The sequence below is a fragment of the Furipterus horrens genome, unplaced genomic scaffold (genome assembly GCF_987537825.1).
Source record: "Furipterus horrens unplaced genomic scaffold, mFurHor1.1.pri manual_scaffold_17, whole genome shotgun sequence".
Taxonomy (NCBI): domain Eukaryota; kingdom Metazoa; phylum Chordata; class Mammalia; order Chiroptera; family Furipteridae; genus Furipterus; species Furipterus horrens.
Genome location: NW_028327187.1, coordinates 80100845 through 80118859, shown reverse-complemented (window position 1 = coordinate 80118859; position 18015 = coordinate 80100845). Strand labels below are relative to the sequence as shown.

General features: G+C 47.4%; 2 long non-coding RNA genes across 3 annotated transcripts in view; one reads left to right on the top strand and one right to left on the bottom strand.

Annotated features, from left to right (window-relative positions):
* LOC149991397 (uncharacterized) overlaps positions 1 to 15639 on the top strand; it is a 52107-nt gene extending 36468 nt beyond the window's left edge. Inside the window, exon 3 of the long non-coding RNA XR_016508603.1 lies at positions 14524 to 15639. This is a non-coding gene — a long non-coding RNA (uncharacterized LOC149991397). The remainder of the gene's footprint in view (positions 1 to 14523) is intronic.
* Positions 1 to 18015, bottom strand: part of LOC149991396 (uncharacterized) — a 67990-nt gene that overhangs the window by 19003 nt on the left and 30972 nt on the right. Inside the window, exon 3 of one of the 2 annotated variants that reach the window (XR_016508605.1) lies at positions 9632 to 10214. The exons of the other annotated variant lie outside the window; for it this stretch is intronic. This is a non-coding gene — a long non-coding RNA (uncharacterized LOC149991396). Of the gene's footprint in view, positions 1 to 9631; positions 10215 to 18015 lie in introns of those variants that run through there. 2 annotated transcript variants of the gene reach the window in all.

The following is an 18015-nucleotide window of genomic DNA, read 5'->3' as shown; positions in this document are numbered from 1 at the left end:
AAAAATGAATGCTATGTGCAAAATGTGTTGTAAGCGGTTCAATGACAGATTACTCTCTTTTTCTTTGGGCTTTTCCCTGTCTTCCAAGTGACTACAGCCAGGAGGGTTTCCTCATATATATCTTCTTGATTGAAATGCCCTCCAAATCACTAGTGAATTTTCCACCAACAAGCTCAAGTGCGTCGTTGAAAAGCTATCTGCTGCGAGTAAATCTAAAAAGTGCCTTTTCTCACACTTGGTCTCATGGCTGCAAATCCTGTACCTCCTTCACACATTGCAGGGAATACTGGAGGTAGTACCAAGGGGGAAAATATGCCATCTGCCAGTGCCTGGTAACGACCTGCTGGGTGATTTAGGCTGCCACCACTCTGTGAAGCAGAGGCTGTTACCGCCCTCATTTGGCAGCTGTGGAAACTGGCGCGCAGCAGGGGTCACCTGTCAAGGGTCTCGGTGCTCCTCAGAGAGGGCCTCAAAGTTCAGTCAGGCACTACACGTTGTGCACTGGTTTGCAGGATGCTTTCCTGCCCCAAACACGAAAATGAAATAAAAGCCTCACTGGGGAAGAGAGTAAAAGAGACAGCAGAACTTTTCAAAGCGTGTGATGACATAGCGATTGCTGAATGGAAAAGGGGAAAAGCTGTGTAGGAAATGGTTCATTAGAGTATGATCCCAGTATTATGAAACAGTAGCTTATTTACAAAGAAAAGAATTTGGAAGAAATCAGGTACTTGTTAATTTACTCAAAAAACATATATTGAGAACACACTGCTTTGGGCAGTGTTTCCTTAACATCATGAAAATACAACGGTAAGCAAAAAATGAAGCAAAAAATATAGCCCCTGTCTTTGGGAAGATTATATCTCAGGGGTTATTTCTGCTTTCTGTATCAGTGTTTCTATATATATTTTTTTCAGTTTAACATATTATTTTATATTTAAGTATATTTTAAGAATTATGTTCTTATAGTTCTCCCAGTTTCTCCCCCTTTGCCCACCTCCACCCGGTACCCCCTCTTCCCTCCAGCCACCCCCTGCCATGTGCATGGGTTGGCATTATAAGTTCTTTGGCTTCTCCATTTCCTTTGCTGTTCTTAACATCCCCCTGTCTATTTTGTACCAAACAATTATGCTTCTTAATCCCTGCACCATTTCCCCATTTCTCCCGCTTCTCCCTCTGGACTGATAACTGTCCAGATGATCTCTATACCTCTGGTCCTGTTGCTGTTCTAGTTGTCTCCTTAGTTTTCTTTTTTTTTTTTTTAGATTCATTTGTTGATAGTTGTGAATTTGTTGCCTTTTTAATGTTCATAGTTTTTGTTTTCTTTTTCTTAAATAAACCCCTTTAACATTTCATGCAATATAGCTTGGTGATGATGAACTCCTTTAGCTTTACCTTGTCTGGGAAGCACTTTATCTGCCCTTCCATTCTAAAGGATAGCTTTGCTGGATAGCGTAATCGTGGTTGTCAGTCCTTGCTTTTCATGACTTTGAATACTTCTTGCCAGTCCCTTCTTGCCTGCAAAGTTTCCTTTGAGAAATCACCTGATAGTCCTATGGGAACTCCTTTGTGGGTAACTCTGCTTTTCTCTTGTTACTTTTAAGATTCTCTCTTTATCTTTTACCTTTGGCATTTCAATTATGGTGTTTCTTAGCATGGTCGTCTTTGGGACCAACTTGTTTGGGACTCTCAGCTTCCTGGACTTGTATGCCCATTTCTTTTGTTGAATTAGGGAAGTTTTCTTTCATTATTTTTCAAAATAGGTTTTCAATTTCTTGCTCTTACTATTTGCCTTCTGGCATATTTGGAGATGTCCCAGAGTCTTCTTATACTATCCTTGATTTTTGAATGCTTGTTTCTTCATTCTGTTCTGGTAGAATGTTTATTTCTTCCTTTCATTCCATATTGTTGATTTGAATCCCACTTTCCTTCCCTTCACTGTTGGTTCCCTGCAGATTTTTCTTTATTTCACTTAGTGTAACCTTCATTTCTTCCTTTATATTGTTGCCATACTCAGAGAGTTCTTTGAGCATCCTGATAACCAGTGTTTTAAACGCTGCATCTGATAGGTTGGCTAACTCCGCTTCATTCAGTTCTTTTTCTGGGGTTTTGTTCTGTTCTTTCATTTGGGCCATATTTCTTTGCCTCCTCAAATTGGCAGACTTTCTGTGTTTGTTTCTGTGTATTAGGTATAGGTGTTTTGACACCTTGTAAAAGGCACCTGTAAATTCTGTGGGGCGAAGCCTTAGGTAATGGCCAGGGTGGGGCACCCACTTCACCATTTTGTGGCTCTGTGTGGAGGGAGGGCTCGGAGAGTGGACTATGTCACTGCTTGGCTTCTGGGGCTTTGCCAGGCACTCACCCCATTTCCAGTCATTTCACCCACTCCCGGTATGTGACTGGTGCCCTTCCAGGTTGTTGTCCTGGTTTTGAATCCCAGAGTGGGTAGGCTTGAGTACGTTTTAAGACCGTTGGGGCCCTTTAAGCGAAGTTTCCTGAAAATCCTCAGTTTCTTCCATTGCCCCAACCCACACTGGTTTTTACAGTCAGAAGATAATGGGGATTTATATTCCCCGTGAGGGTACCCTGGGCTGTGCGGTCTGGCCTGGGGCTGATCTAACTCCCCAGGTGTCCGTCCGGATTTTTATCTACCACATGCCAGTGAGGGGCTGCCCCTGCCCATCATCCTCTGATGCCTCTTGTGTCTGCTTGCCTCTCCACCCTGTCTCCGCCCTCCTACCCGCCTGGACGATTGTGGCTTCTTTAAATCCTTGGCTGTTTGACTTACATACAGTTCGATTTTCTGACAGTTCTGGGTGTTTTTTGGTTTGAGATTTAGTTCTAACTCCTTTTTTGTGGTCACGCGAGGAGGCCGAGCCTCTCTACCTAAACCTCCATCTTGACCAGAAGTAGTTAAATATAATTTTTAACTCTTTCACACTACCTGTAATTTTAGGAAGAGAAATGAATAAAAAAATTTTCAAGTCTTCTCAGATGAGTGTAACAAAAATAACTAATTTGAAAAAAATCTCAGGTTAACAAAAGGTGTTGAAGTGACAATGCAATATGAATGTCATTGTGTTTACAAAGCACGTTAAAGTATGAAAACATCAAAGAAAATCATCACGAAATATTCATGGTCATAGGTGGGTGATGGGCCTGTGGTTTAGATTACTATATTTAATCAGTCCTTCACATTTTCTAAAGTGAGGTTTCAGTGCCTAACATATCTGAGGAATATATTGATGAAAGATCCAAACAACTTGGAGAAAGCCAATGAAGCCTATTCAGAGAAGGAGAAATACAGATTGCGGCTGCGGGGCACTACCTTTCAGCAACTGAGCCCCAGAATGGGAGTGGCCTTCGCAATCTCAGAAACTACCTGCCTTTGTTTCCACGATAATTGTCCTAGAATTTGGTGGGTGTTTTTTTTTTTTTTTAATGTGTTTTATTGATTATAATATTACATTTGTGCCAATTTCCCTTCCCTCTGCTCCCCTCCACCCGGTGGCCCCCCTCCCTCCAGTTGTCCCCCCCTTTTAGATCATGTCCATTAGTTGTGCATACAGTTCTTCTCAACCTCTCTGTCTATTCCATTCCCTCCTACCATGATCCTTAATTCCTATATCATCTCCCTCCCTCTCCCCATTCCCCCTCCCTGTTGACCTCCCCCCAATATGTTCCCCGTAACTATAGTTCTTTTTCCAGTCTTGTTGCCTATTTAGTTTGCCTTTGTTTCAATTCCCTAGCTTCTGTTGTTTCTTGTGATGCAGTTTTCATTTTAGATTTCATTGTCTTGATCCTCCTTTTTCTAAACCAGTCCCTTTAACATCTCATATAACAGTGGTTTGGATCTAATGAACTCTTTCAGTTTTATTTTGTCCTGGAAACACTTTCTCTGTCCTTCTATTATGAATGACAATTTCGCTGGATAGAGTATTCGTGGTTATAGGTTTTGGATTTTCATTACTTTGAATATTTCTTGCCAGTCCCTTCTTGCCTGCAGGGTCTCCCTTGAGAAGTCAGCTGATAGTCTAATTGGGACCCCTTTGTACATAATTCTTTTCTTCTCTCTTGCTGCTTTTAAGATTCTCTCTTTATCTTTAATTTTTGACATTTTGATTATAATGTGTCTTGGAGTGGTTCTCCCTGGGTCCAGTTTTTTTGGAACTCTCTGTGCTTCCTGGATCTGTAAGTCTATTTCCTTCCCCAAGTCTGGGAAGTTCTCCTTTATTATATTTTCACTCAATTTTTCAAGTTCTGGTTCATCTTCCTCGCTCTCTGGCAAACCAATGATTCTTATGTTGGGCCTTTTATAGCTGTCCCAGAGGTTTCTGATCCTCTCATCGTTGCTTTCCATTTCCTCTCGCTGCATTGGTTGACTGCTTGTTCCTTCTCCATATTCCGGTTTGTTGAAATGAACTCTGGATTTTATTTCCTCACCATCTGTCTCGTATGTGGTTTTGTTCCTTTCGTTATGAGTGTTTTTCGCTTCTTTCTCATCTTTTTCCAGATCTTTTGTGAATTCTGTAAGCCACCTGATAACAATGGCCCAGAACTGAGCATCTGACAGGTTTCTTATCTGTTCATCTGTCAGGTTCTCCATCTGTTGCCTGGTGAGCTGTGCCACCGGGATTTCTATAGTTGTCTGCCTCATTTTGACAGATGCGTTTTGTTTTCTTGGGCCGGCTGTAGGGGGCAGTGCCTGTGTACGCGTCACAATCCAGTGACCGGCGCCTGTCCGCGACCTATTTCGCAGCCCTGTGGCGCTTTCTTTGGGGGCGGGGGTCCAAGATGGATTCACACAGTTATTCCGCTAGGAGACCGGGATCCATCCTCCCGCCCCCCCTGGGCCTCACTGTTCAAGGCGATGTGGTGGCTGCTTTCCCCAGCGTTGGGGTCGCGAGCTGCCGGGGTTCGACTGCAGCCGGGGTTGTTCTCCCCGCCGCTGTCCCTGGTGCGACCGCAAACAGCACCGCCCCCTTTCGCTCTTCCTACCTGCCCAAAGAGCGCCGCTGGTTTATAACTTCATATGTTGGGCTTCCATGTAGTTTTATTTTCTGGAATTTCTAGTTATTCTTTGTTTTGAAGTAGTTGTATTCCTCTCTAGTTGTAGAGGGAGACCTAGCGCGTCCGTCTAAGCCTCCATCTTGGCCGGAAGTCTCTGGTGGGTGTTTTTTGAGGAACGTAGGGCGGGGGACAGGGGAGCAGGGCCACTTGCAAGGTGCAACAGTGCCCCCTGCTGAGCAAAGAAACTGAAGGCTACGAACCACAGAACAAAAACCCGTCCCTTCTGCTACTTCCCCATGCAGAGTCCTAACATCAGTTGGACGCTAGCTAATACCAGAGGGAAGACTGAAGTATCACAGAAAAGTATAGAATACTGCAAGAAGTTCCAGTGAATCAGCCCAGATAGGGTTGCTTCCATAGTCCCGCCCTCGGAATCACAGGGACGGTGGCCGGAACTCCGGGCCCCCAGAAAGGAAGCTCTAGGGAGGCGACTGCACACTGATTGGCTGCTCCTGGAGGGGTGCGGCGGTGGTGCCAGCCTCCCAGCCACTTCTTGCAGACCACTTCGGCACCTGAGGCTGCCGGGCCTGGCCCGTGATGTCCAGCTCCTGGGGCCCAAGTCGCCCCACTGCCACACATGCGGGACCCTTACCAGTGCTCTCGCCATGCTCTTCTGTTCCCTCACTCCTAACCCCTAGCCCTGCCAGAGCTCGTACTAGGTCACAAGCCCCATCCTCCTCTCAGCCCTCATTCCTCCGAAACCCTCCAGGGGAATTTCAAGGTCCAAGAGCCTGACCTGGTCAACCCGGAGACTCTGGGTCCTCAAGGAGGTCCCCCCCCCCCATGCTCTGTTTTCCTATCCACTGGATGCCCTGGGCATCAGGAAACCTAGCGCCCCTCTGTGATGACCCTTGTAACATTCCTTCTCCTGTACCTGTGAACACTGGGCCCTGGGCGACCTGCTGCTTCCTCTGGTGCCTCTGCTTAGAGAGCCATGAACCTCTAGGGGCCTCCAGTGAGGATCCCACAGCCTTCCTCAAGGTTCACCAGGCCTCTCCTGCTCAAGCCTCCCCAGGAATATAAACACCCCTTCTAATACATCTCCCTGGCTGCTTCCTCTCCTCCACCCCGCCCTATGCTCTGCTGTTGTGGCCCAATGAAGGTTACAACCCTGTCTGCATGTGAGCACTTGATCATTGATGAGAAATATTTAAACCATCCTGAAGTGTTCATTTGAAATCCATGACCAGGAGAGCACTGCTTCTCGCGTTCACCCTCATGCTACCTGCACCACTGCCTTCTGTTATGGAGCATTTGCAAGCAAAGAGGACATGAGGCAATTTAGAAATAAATTTATGGAGTTTATTTACCTGGCCAGGGACGGGTCTTCCCACTTTCAGAAGCAGAAGATGGGAGAGCCACCCCGCCTTACATACTAAAAGGTTTTTAAAGGCAAAAGAACTATACATATGTCCTTGGGGTAGCCAGATAACAGCAAAAGAAAAAAAAAAACTACACAGGTGTGAGAAACTACATATACACACACTTTCTAATTTAGAAGGGGCTTCAGCTGATAAACACTTGGCGCAAAACTATACTCATGTCCTTGGCTACAGCTAGGGTCAGCTAGCAAAGGGCGGGGGCCTCAAGGTTGCTAGGATACATGAGCAAAAAATAACCTGCCACTGGGGTAAAACACAAAAATGGCAAAGAGTAAAAAATGACCCATTACACCTTCCTCACTAGCCACCCTCTTGCATCCAGTGCAGAAGACAGAAGCAATGAGCTGTGCCTTGTCTGGGGTTGCCAATCCAGTCTACCTGGGGCACAACAGGAGAGTGTGGAGCAGGTAGAGACCAGCAAGACAGGTGTGTTTGAGGAGGAGCTTCTACCCCAGGAAACGCTGGGTAAGGAGGGGCCTTGTGGATGGTAAGCAGGCTGTGGGGTCCACACTGGAGGCCCCGTGTTCTTGACGGCTGTCTAACACGAGGCATTAGAAGACGGGCACTGGAAGAGCAGAGCGCGGTTTGAGGTGATGATGGAGTAGAGTGCTGGGCACAGCTGCCCTGGAGGGGTACAGGGGTCCCTGATGCCCAGGCATGAGCTTGGACTGCGGATGCCGGGTGGGGAGGAAGTGGGGAATGTCCCTAAGGACATGGAGGCCTCGTGTTGACCAGGTCATGCTCAGGGGTCCTGAGATCAAGGACCACGGGAGAAAATGTCAAAGGAAGAGCTTGTTCAAGACCTGGACCCGGGGCGGGGGTAGGTGTGGCTGGTGGTGGACAGGGAGGAAGGAAACGGTACAGGTACTGTAGGTGGGGCGCTGGGGAAGTGGGTGCACAGCACCATGAAAACCGGGGTCCTGTCCCTCAGCTGAATCTGGGACTCATCCTGCAATAAGGCTGGCAGGGAGACTGGCAGAGATGTCACAGAGCACCAGCGCGCATGCCCAGAAAACGGCAATCGGAGCAGAGCACTTGCTCCTGGCCAGTACTTTCCTCCTGGCCTGCACTTCCGGCTCCAGTTGCAGGTTCCGAGGGCTGCACTAGGGCCTTGCTGGGGTGGTTTGGGCAGGTTCTTTTCCATTTACGGATACTCATCATCGACCCGCTTGACTGCATCAGCTATAGGGGTCTCGGATTCTGGTTAAATGTCAGAAGGAAAGACGCATCTTCCCTTCAGTGAATGGCCTTCTGTTTCTCTGGATAGCAGAGGGCAGTGTTGCTTCGTGTATATGCTGGTCCTCCTTTCCCCCGCCCTTCCTGCTAGAAAAAAATTAGCCTCTTTTCCATAATTGGTAAGTATACAGTAGTCCCTCTCTATATTGCGGCCTCACTCTATAGTGGGTATTAAGTTCTAGACCCCCGTGATAGGTGAAAATCCGTGAAGTAGGAACCTTACATTTATTTTAGTATTTATATGTATTTTAAGGTTTTATAAACCCTTCCCACACACTTATAAACCATTCCCAGTCCCTTATTAACCTTTACCACTCCCTTATTAATCTTTCCACAGTTTTATAAACACTACTTACGTTCTTAACCATATTCTACACTCTTAATCTACGTAACTTTAACAATATACGCATATGTACAGTACCGCAGAATCCTGCGATAAATCCCGCGATACAGTGAGGCCGCGATAGAGGGACTACTGTATATACTTCAGTTATAGCAGTCACTCAAACCTCACTGTAGAAAATTTGGCAGACAGGTAAAATATTTTGAACCACAGTACCATCACCCAATATTGACAAAAGCATTTTGTGATCGGGTTCTTAGACATTTTGAATCTAAAAATGAATTTCAAATATACTAAGGGTCATTTCTGCATCATGACTTCAATTTCCTCTTTTAAAATTCAGTAAAGCAATTTTTAAAAGATTTTATTTACTTATTGTTAGAGAGATGGGGAAAGCAGAGGAAGAGGAGACAAACAGACCATTGAAAACTTTTGATAAAGTTTCTGTGAATTTTTTTAAAATTTACTTTTAGAAAGAGGGGAAGGGAGGGAGGAGAGAGAAATATGGATGTGTTAGAGATACATTGATAGGTTGCCTCTCATAGATCCCCAACTGGGGACTTGGCCTGCAACCAAGGCATGTGCCCTGACTAGAAATGGAACTGGTAACCTTTTGGTTCGTGGCCTGGTCTCAGTCCATTGAGCGACTCCAGCCAGGGCAGACTCTGTGAATCGTAAGTTTAAGATGCACTGACCTATGAACCAACGATAGCAGCACAGTTGTCCCTTCTGGGAGCAGGGGCTGTAGTTGGTGCATGTCTGTTGCACTCTTTTCCCCTCAGCACCTGGAGGAGGACCTGGCCCTGAGTGGGGGCTCAGTAAAATATTGTGAAGTGTTTGCAAATTTAAATTTTCTGGTTATATATACGGTCTGTTCAGATATTAAAGAAGATACTACATACAAGAAACATTGTATATAGGACAATGATGCCTCAGTCCCCTTCAAAGTAGGCACCTTGAGAACTCACAGAGTTCTACCAATTGCCATCAGTCAACCCCGTCAAATTCTATTTTCATGAATGTAATCGACGGACTAAAATCTACAATGAGGTTTAAGTGACTTATATATCTAAAGAATAGTCGTAAAAGCCCATAAACCTAAAATGATATGGGAAAGACAATGTTGACTCAATTCAGAGAAGCACAAATACATGCCCTAAGGAACCCAGGCAGCAACTTAGAAGAAAGGGTAATTTAAAAAGCAAAGACCTTCTGTGTATATAATTCATTTTACTCTTGAACTTACTGAAACAATAAGACAGCTAGGTGGCTATAAGCCTGCAGTCCCACAATGTTTCTACTACCTCTGTAAGAGGCCAGTATTTTTCCAGCAGGAAGGGTAGCGGAGAGGACTACCACATACAGGACGCAACACTGCCCTCTGCTGTCCAGAGAAACAGACGACCGTAAACTGAACGGAAGCTGTGTCTTTTCCTCTGACATTCTGCTCAGAGTGATAGACCCAAATGGCTAATGAAGTGAAGCAGGATGAAGATGAGAGTCAGTGAATGGAAAACACCTGCCCAAACGGCCCAGGAAGGACACCTCCCTAGCGCAACCCTCGGAACCTGCAACTGGAGCCGGAAGCGCAGGCCAGCAGGAAGGCTGTGGCCAGGAGCAGGTGCTGCGCGCCAACAGGCGTTTTCGAGGCATGCGCGCATGAGACCACTGAACTGTCTGCCAGTCTCCCTGCCAGCCTCAGTGCAGGATTAGGCCCAGAACCTGTTGCTAGCTATCAGTTGAGGGACAGGACCCCTGTTTCTCTGATGCTGTGGACCCATTTCCCAGGCATCAACCTACAGCACTTGTACCATTCCCGTCGTTTTCCACACCTGAGACCCCAGGCCGCAACCGGAGGCGGAAGTCCAGACCACCAGGCTGGTTGTGGGCGAGAGCAAGTGCTGCGCTCCGATTGGTGTTTTCTGGGCATGCGTGCTGGTGCTCTGTGAAGTCCCCGCCAGTCTCCCTCCCAGCCTTACTGCAGGATAACTCCCAGATCCTGCGGCAAACTATCACCTGAGGGACAGGACCCCTGTATTCCTGGTGCTGTGGACCCAGTCCCGCAGCGCCCCACCTACAGTACCTGTACAGATCACTTCCTCATTGTCCACCGCCCCGTCCGCCGCGGCCACAATTCAGGTCTTGAACAAGTTTTTCCTGTGACATTTTCTCCAGTGGTCCTCACTCTATGGAACGAAATAATGCGACATCAGGACCCCTGAGCCTGACCTGGTCCACAGTAGGCCTGCACGTGCTCAGGGACATTCCTCACTTCCTCCCCACCCTGCACCACATCCCAATCTCATGCCTGGGCATCAAGGGCCTCTCCGGAGCAGCCATGCCGAGCACTCTCCTCTATCACCACCTCAATCCGTGCTCAGCTCTTCCAGCGCCCTTATTCTAATGCCTCCACTTAGACAGCCTTCAAGCTCAAGGGGCCTCCGGTGTAGACCCCACAGCCTGCTCACCATCCTCAAGGCCCCGCCTTACCCAGCCTCTCCTGGGGTACAAACTCCTAGTCCAAGACACCTGTCTTCCTCCTATCTAAGTGCTCCACACTCTCCCGTTGTACCCCAGGAAAGAACAAGTTAAGAACCTGAGCACTGATCACAACAATGTAAGTCTTTCAAAATAATCTGAAATCCATAACTAGAAGAACACTGATCCTCAGTTTCATGCCCATCATACAAACACCAGTACCTTTCTCATTAGCAAGACTCTTGACATTCAATGAACTTTTCTAATAATTTATGCAGAACACAGAAACAGTGAGGTACGGCTACGACTGCTTCTCACACTCAGGGGAACTCACTGTCCCCTGGCATTCCCTGCTGGCGCTGGGCACGCCTGCTGGGGACTGCAGCCAGCCCTCACCCGTGCTCGGGATCCCATGCCTTCCACCTGCTCAGGCACTTTGCTGCTGCACTTATCAGGCGTCTCCTGAATTGTCACCTGCTCTCCGTGTACACTGCAGCGTCCCACAACACACGGGGGGGTGGGGGGGACCCAACCCCCTTCCCACATGTCATTCTGCAGCTACTGGCACATTCATGGATGACCTTCAAAGCCAAACTGCTTCAACCTCTCCTCAGATCATTTGCTCCTCAGTCCCCTACTATAAGGGTTTTGTGCCCATCGTGCCCCTGCAACTGGTCAACTCAAGGCCACCACATCAATATCCCAACATATTGTCTGATCCCACCATCACTTTTCTATGCTCTCCTTAGATAACAGCTTTGGTGCCTGTGGCACATTTGGCAACTCCATTTTCTATCCCTCTGGGTCTTTACTTTTCAAAGAAAAAAAAAAGGGTTATGTGACAAGGTAAGCCTTGCGGTTACCTCTCCATCCTCGTCAGGGACGTTTCAGAGAGAGCAGTGAGGATGATGAGCACAGGACACAGAGCCTGAGCAGGAGGAAGGCATGGGACCCTGAGCACAGGCGAGGGCCAGCTGCAGTCAGGAGCAGGGACGCCCAGCGGCACAGAGAAAACCCCAGGGAAAACCAGGCCCACTGCGCGTGGGAAGCTCCGACAGCTCACAGCTCATCGCTCCTGTCTTCTCCACTGGATGGACGAGGGCGGCAGTGAGGAAGGCAGTGGTGTAGGCGGGATGAGGGTGACAGCCAGAAGCAGTGCTCCCCTGGTCATGGATTTCAGGTGAACACTTCTGCAAGGTGAAACAGTCTCTGTGGTCGAGCTTAGGAGCTCACATGCAGGCAAGCATGTGCCCCTTCGTGGAGCACAGCAGGGGGGTATGGAGGAGGAGAAAGGACCAACAGAGGGGTGCCAAGGGGGAGTTTCCAGCACTGGGCAGGCTGGGTAAGGCGGGGCACGGTGGAAGGTAAGGCTGTGGGGTCCACACTGGAGGGGCCTCGAATGTTGAAGGTTATGTAAGCAGAGATTTGCAGGAGGGAGCTGGTTGAACAGGGCTCACTGTTGAGATGTTAGTAGAGAGGAAGGCTAGACTGGTCACCTGGAGGGCAGGTGGTTCCCTGAGGTTAGAGACGTGGACCCTGTGCACCATGATGCTCCAGCTCAGGAGCAGAACAACCCCGAGGCTGGATAGGTTCCAGGGTTGACCTGGCCAGGCTGGTGGGTCCTGCTGTCACCAGGAGGTTTCCCAAGCGTGAGGGCTGACAGGAGGTAGGAGACTGCGTCTAGGGACCAGGGCCTTCCCAGACTAGAGTAGGCATGGGCGAGAAGGGAGTTGGTACAGACCCTAGGCAAGGGACGGCAGAGCATTTGGGCACCAGGACCTGGACAGCACAGGTCCTGCCCAGCAGCTCACAGTCTGGAACCGGGTCCCGGAGGAAACAGCTCACTGAGTCGGACTGCAGGGCCCTCACTGTTCCTCCTCTTGCAGTTCTAGAAGGAATCGCTGACAAGGCGGCCAGGAGCCCTCTGGGGCGGGCTCTGGCACCGGCCACTCCCGCCCCTGTTGCTCTGGTTCCAGGGCGGGACTGAGGAAGACGTGGGATGGCTCTGAAAGGCAGGGGTCCCTTGGGCTCATCCCTGCACCTTCTGGCCACCACTGTCATCGGGTCTAGTGTGTATAGAATTCATTTGGCGTGTGTTTGTTTTGCTTTGTTTTTTAAAATGTAGCAGAAAATAGGCATTTCCTGCCAAGAACGACGGCGCCGAGTTTCCCTGGGCAGCAGGTGGCAGTGTGGAGCCACAAAAAAAAAAAAAAAAAAAACAAAAAAAAAAACCTTTTCTCCCCCGCCTTTTGTGCTTGAAAAAAATGGTCGGAGCCATTGCCAGGAGATTTACTCCATTGTTTCTGCAGCAGAGATGGCTGGCCCCTTCTTTCCGGGAGCTGAACTGTTCCATTCGTTAGCGTCCCGACTGAAAACTGGGTGCCTTGGTTGCTTGTATGTTGTATTTCTGATCGTCTGAACGGCCTTCCCATTGGCTTCCCTCAGTATATTTTTCACGTACCTCGACACTCAAACCTCAGTGTACAGAATCTGGAGGACTGATAAAATAAGAGTGATGTAAGCCACAATTTTGTCACCCAGATCACCATTACTTATTTGGGACAAATTTCTCACAGGTGTGGCTTTGCAATTGTAAAGGTGCAATGCACACAAAATGAGATTCACGTTCCACTGGGACTTTACCTTCTTTTATTAAAAACTCAAGGTTTTAGCCCTCGCTTGTGTTGCTTAGTGGATTGAGCTCTGGCTTGGGACCTAAAAGGTTGCTGGTTAGATTCCCTGTCAGGGCACATGCCTAGGGTGAGGACCAGGTTCCCACTTGGTGGCCTGTGACAGGCAACCTCACATTGATGTTCTTTCCCTTTCTACCTCAGTTCCCTGTTTCTGGAAATAAATCAATGGAATCTTAAAAAAACAAACAAAATAACCTTCAGGTTTTTAGTGTGAGGTAGCTGTTCTAAAATCATCCCAAAGGATTTAATAATTTTCATTCATTTTTCTTCTTGCTGGTGTATGTAATCTTCAAGAGAGAAAATACTTTATTTGATGACTGAGACAGAAAGCAGGAATAACCCAGTACTCCTATCAGGGAGAGAAATACCATACTAAAGACTGGAGCTAAATTTCTTGCTTTCTTTTTGCTTAACATTTTTTTCTTTTTTCTGAACATGAAATCCTTGTTTTGTCTGTCCTCCAGCATCCTTACGCTGCTGTTCCCGAGGTGAAACCAGCCTCTCCCTTGGTCCTTCCAGTGGCCTGGGGGTGTACACAACCCAGACACCTGCCATGTAGGTACTCTTATTATTTTTCCCTAGGGTTCCACTGGAAATTCTTCTGCTTGTTACCATTTGGGAACACAAAGGAAATGACAAATTAAGACTAATCATCCATGACCCAAGCAACCACTTTCAATTGTTTTTGCATGTGACCTGCCTTTTACATACCTGTGATAGTTCTGTATCCAATATAGAACTGTGACGTTTCTATGGTTGACATGAAATCATTCATGCATTGTCTTCAAATTCAACTTTGCCTATACTGAACCAAATGTACCTTCCACTGATCCTTCATGGCTTTTGAAAAATAGGTAATGATGCTATGACCAACTTTCTGAATAAGTCCACATTTACATAATTTGCCTTATGTATACTGCCCCATGCCTTTAATGAAGAGCATAAGCCCGTGCGAGCATGGTTGTATCTGGAGAGTACTGGTAATTACACTGGACAATTTGCTAACTTGAGAAGTGAAGTGTATGTTGTATTGTTTTAAAATATTTCTTAGTATTTGTGAAATTCGATATTCTTTCATAAGTTTAATAGCTGTATCTTTGTTTTAAGTATTCCTCATGGAACATAACTGATGAGAATTGGTAGAAGGAGATATAATTAATTTCAAAATGAGTACCAGCAAACACATGTAAAAAGGAGACATGAGGATTATAAAACAAGATGGAAAAAGAAAAGACACCCAAATGATGGCAGACTGAACTGAAAGTAATCCACTATCTCCACGTCTCATTTGCCTTTTTTGTTGTGGTTGTTCTCCTTCTGATAGGAATGCTCCTTATGAGGGTCCCCCGGTCACATTTACACAAGCCCCGTAGTGCTACCCTGTGCAATCAGATCATCCAAGCTATGAGCAAGCACAGAAGAGCAAGAAACAGGCTGCTCCTCACGTCGCCACAGGGCCATCCTCACGCAGTTCCCGACCCTTGTACACCGCCGGGCTTCCCTCTGGGAAACGTATCGGCTGAGGATGAAAGGATTTCATGCTGTCCAGGAGTTCATCCTGGCTAAGAGGACGCAAGGTAAAGTACTGACCACAGACCCTAGTTTTCCTTGCTGCGACAAGCCCTGTCTCTTTACAAAAACTTTTCACGTCTCCTGCCTGCTGCACCTTTTCTGTTACCTCCCGTAACCCTCAAAGCGTGACAAACAACCAGGCATACCTGCACGGCTCTCCAAGAACGCTTCTGAGAGCTGCTGGAATGGGACCGCGCCACGGACCCGAGCAAGACGTGAGGAAGTTGAACCAAAGCCCAGCCATCCCAACCACACGTCTGTGACCCTTCAACGGAACCGAAACCTGAGGAACGCCACCGCCGCTGGCCTGCCTTCTCCCCGCCCTGTACACCTTCCAGTGTGCTGCAGATCAGAGTTACCTGGACTGAAGGGGACCGACATCAGCGGAGTGACGCCATGAACCTCTATTTGACTCACTTTAAGCAGATTTTTTCTCTCCCACTTCTCCCACTCATTGTCCCCCAATTTTCTAGCATCCAAAGCAAAGAGTTCTACAGGATCATGTGCAGGAACTGATGAGTTGGCCACAAAGGCAGTTATGTTTTTCCCATAAAATAAAAGGCATTCTTCACTTTCACCAATAACTTTATTGATTTCAATACTTTGCGTATGTCAGCTATCTCTCGCTATCGGCTTCCAGTTTTAAGAGACCAGGGGTGCTGCTAAATGACTTTCAATTCATTAGACAGCGACACAGCGAAGAATTATTTGGCCAGTGTGTCAGTAGCACCAAGAAATTTCGACAACCACTTTTCACACCTTTGATCAGTCACAGCACCTTCTTCATACACTGCACAAATCTTTTTTGTGTGTGTTTCACTTGCATTTTTTACCTTTCTTGAAATGCAGCATAATGCGCGGGTAATTTTCCTATTTTCTTCCATGTTCGATATTAAAATGCCTGCACGAAATTCGCCAATTTTGTTGTTTTCTTTTAATGCACGCTCATGTGACAGCTCTCACAATACAATCTAACAAATATGTTTCAAAAGAAGTTAAAGAGAACTAAGCATTAGTAGTGCCGTGGTACGGAATAAATGTAACGGACTTTGTGGCCAACCAATGCATTCCTCCCTGGGTCGATGCAAACACTCAAAGGCAAGTGCCAGTGTTCCTGATAATGAGGTTCAAGGGAAACGTCTCCCCAGTCATCACAGGGTTCATGTTATATAGACAAGACTTCCATACCAGTAATCTAAGCAGCAATATTCCCTCTGATCTTTCAAGGGGAGAATTGTTTTCAAAGGACAGATAATTATAGTAACCTTCCAGAGAGGGTTCCTGTCCCAAATGGCCCCACACTGCTCGCAGAGGACTTAGTGGAGCGCCTGACACATTGTACTCAGTAGTACATTTTAGCCACATGGTATTGTAGCAGCAAAGAGCACAAGCTGTAGAATCATAATTACAGGGACTACAGAATTTCCCTGCACCCTTAGACTGCAAACAACGGGTGTCTGTGACAAACTAATACAAGCGAACATGCTAGTAGTTAACCAATATGAGAAAAAGTGTGATTGGCTACTTGGAAAACATATTTCATGGAAAAGTTAGGAAGCTAAATGATAGACTCACATTTCTCTAGTTTGTTTTTTGGTGATGCTGCAGTCCATGCACTTATATAACTCACAGTCCAGTCCAGTCTGTCGAATAAGGGAGCAGAACTGCATTAGCCTGAAAAACTATCAAAGTTCCTCTTCCATATAAACTTGTTTTTACAACCAGGGCAGGTGTGGTAACTTGAGAGCGCTGGGGACCTTGGCTTAGAGCTTACTTTAGTGTCTGGTACTCCCGAAGATGGCCCAGTCCACTCCTATTTATACTTCCATCCCTCTCCACTCTCCCTCTCATGCCTGCGGCACTGAGCACACAGGAAATCCTAGCGATCGTGCGCACCAGGGGATCTCGAACTGAACTCATCACTGAACACGTCCTGGAATAAATCCCTATAGATACAACAACAAAAAAGGAGTTTCTGTACTCGGAGCAGGGGCTCTCCCACCACACCCTGTCCTACAGGTACCCGCCTGTTCAACCAATAACTTAGCTTAACTCCTCATCTTCAAACTGAGCAGGCGGCAGGCCCAGAGAGCAAAGAATCTTAGGGAGCAAAAAACAGGAAGGCTGGTAGAGCTGGAACTGGGCGGGAGTTCTCTGGAGCCCTGGCCCAGGGCCCTCCAGGAGACCTCCAGGAAGAAAATATTGGGGAAGAACTTCATGTCCAATCAAAGGGCCCCTTTAGGGTAAAGAAATTGTCAGTATAAAACAACTGAGATTATTTGCGTACAGTACCCTTGAAAAAGAAACTTTTGGTAAGAAATATGGGACTCTTTTTTTTCAGCTACCTGAAGCCGGCCGGCCAAAGCAGCGTCAGAACCACTGGCTGGACTTGGGGAGAGAAAGACCATTGCAGTTGGTTCGGGCTGGTTTGGTACATACTGCTCACTGACAAATGGCCTTCATTGGGCCCCTCAGTGCACGTCAGTGTATTCTTCTGTATACGCCCTGCCCCGCATTACATGACCCACTTCAGTCACCTAAGGTAGCAGGCTCGGGTGATGTAGCTTCTAACCACTGGACCAAATCACCTCACGATGCGTTGCATAATCGAGGTTCTATGAAGTGAATGTGCTCCAGGGCAGGGTCCTGCTGGAAAGCCTCCCAGAAATGACTTAATGGCCAATTTTGGGTGATGGTGAGGCAGGATGGTAAGAAGCGAGGAAAATGCCTCGGCACGTGGAGTAGGGGAACTGAGACGGGTAGCTGAACAACCCGGTCCAGCAATTTACAGCCAGTATCAGACGGTCACCAGGGCGGAAGGCCCCTAGTGCCTGGCAGGGGCCAAATGTGGGAAAACACGGACCTCACTCCCACGGTAACCTCTCCTCCCTGGAGACAACATTTAGCAGCAAAACCAGGTGGGTGATGCCAGAACCAACTGCAATAACTAAAGAGCCCTTGCCCTGTCACTGACCAATCACTGGCCACCGCCACCCTAAAAGGGCACACCTGGAAAACTGATGCATACTCTAGTGAGACCTTCCTAAGATTCGTGCCTTCACAACAGAGAAAAAAGCCTGAAGACAAAGGATTCAATGGGTGCGCTCTCCGTCTGGGGAGCAGCCTGAGCCATTCCCTTAGCATTCCACAGCCCCGCTTCTTTGTTCACAAGCCCGTGACTCTTAAACTGTAAGGAAAGGGACAGCTGGCAGCTTGTCCGAGGCCCATCCCCTGAACCTGTCCC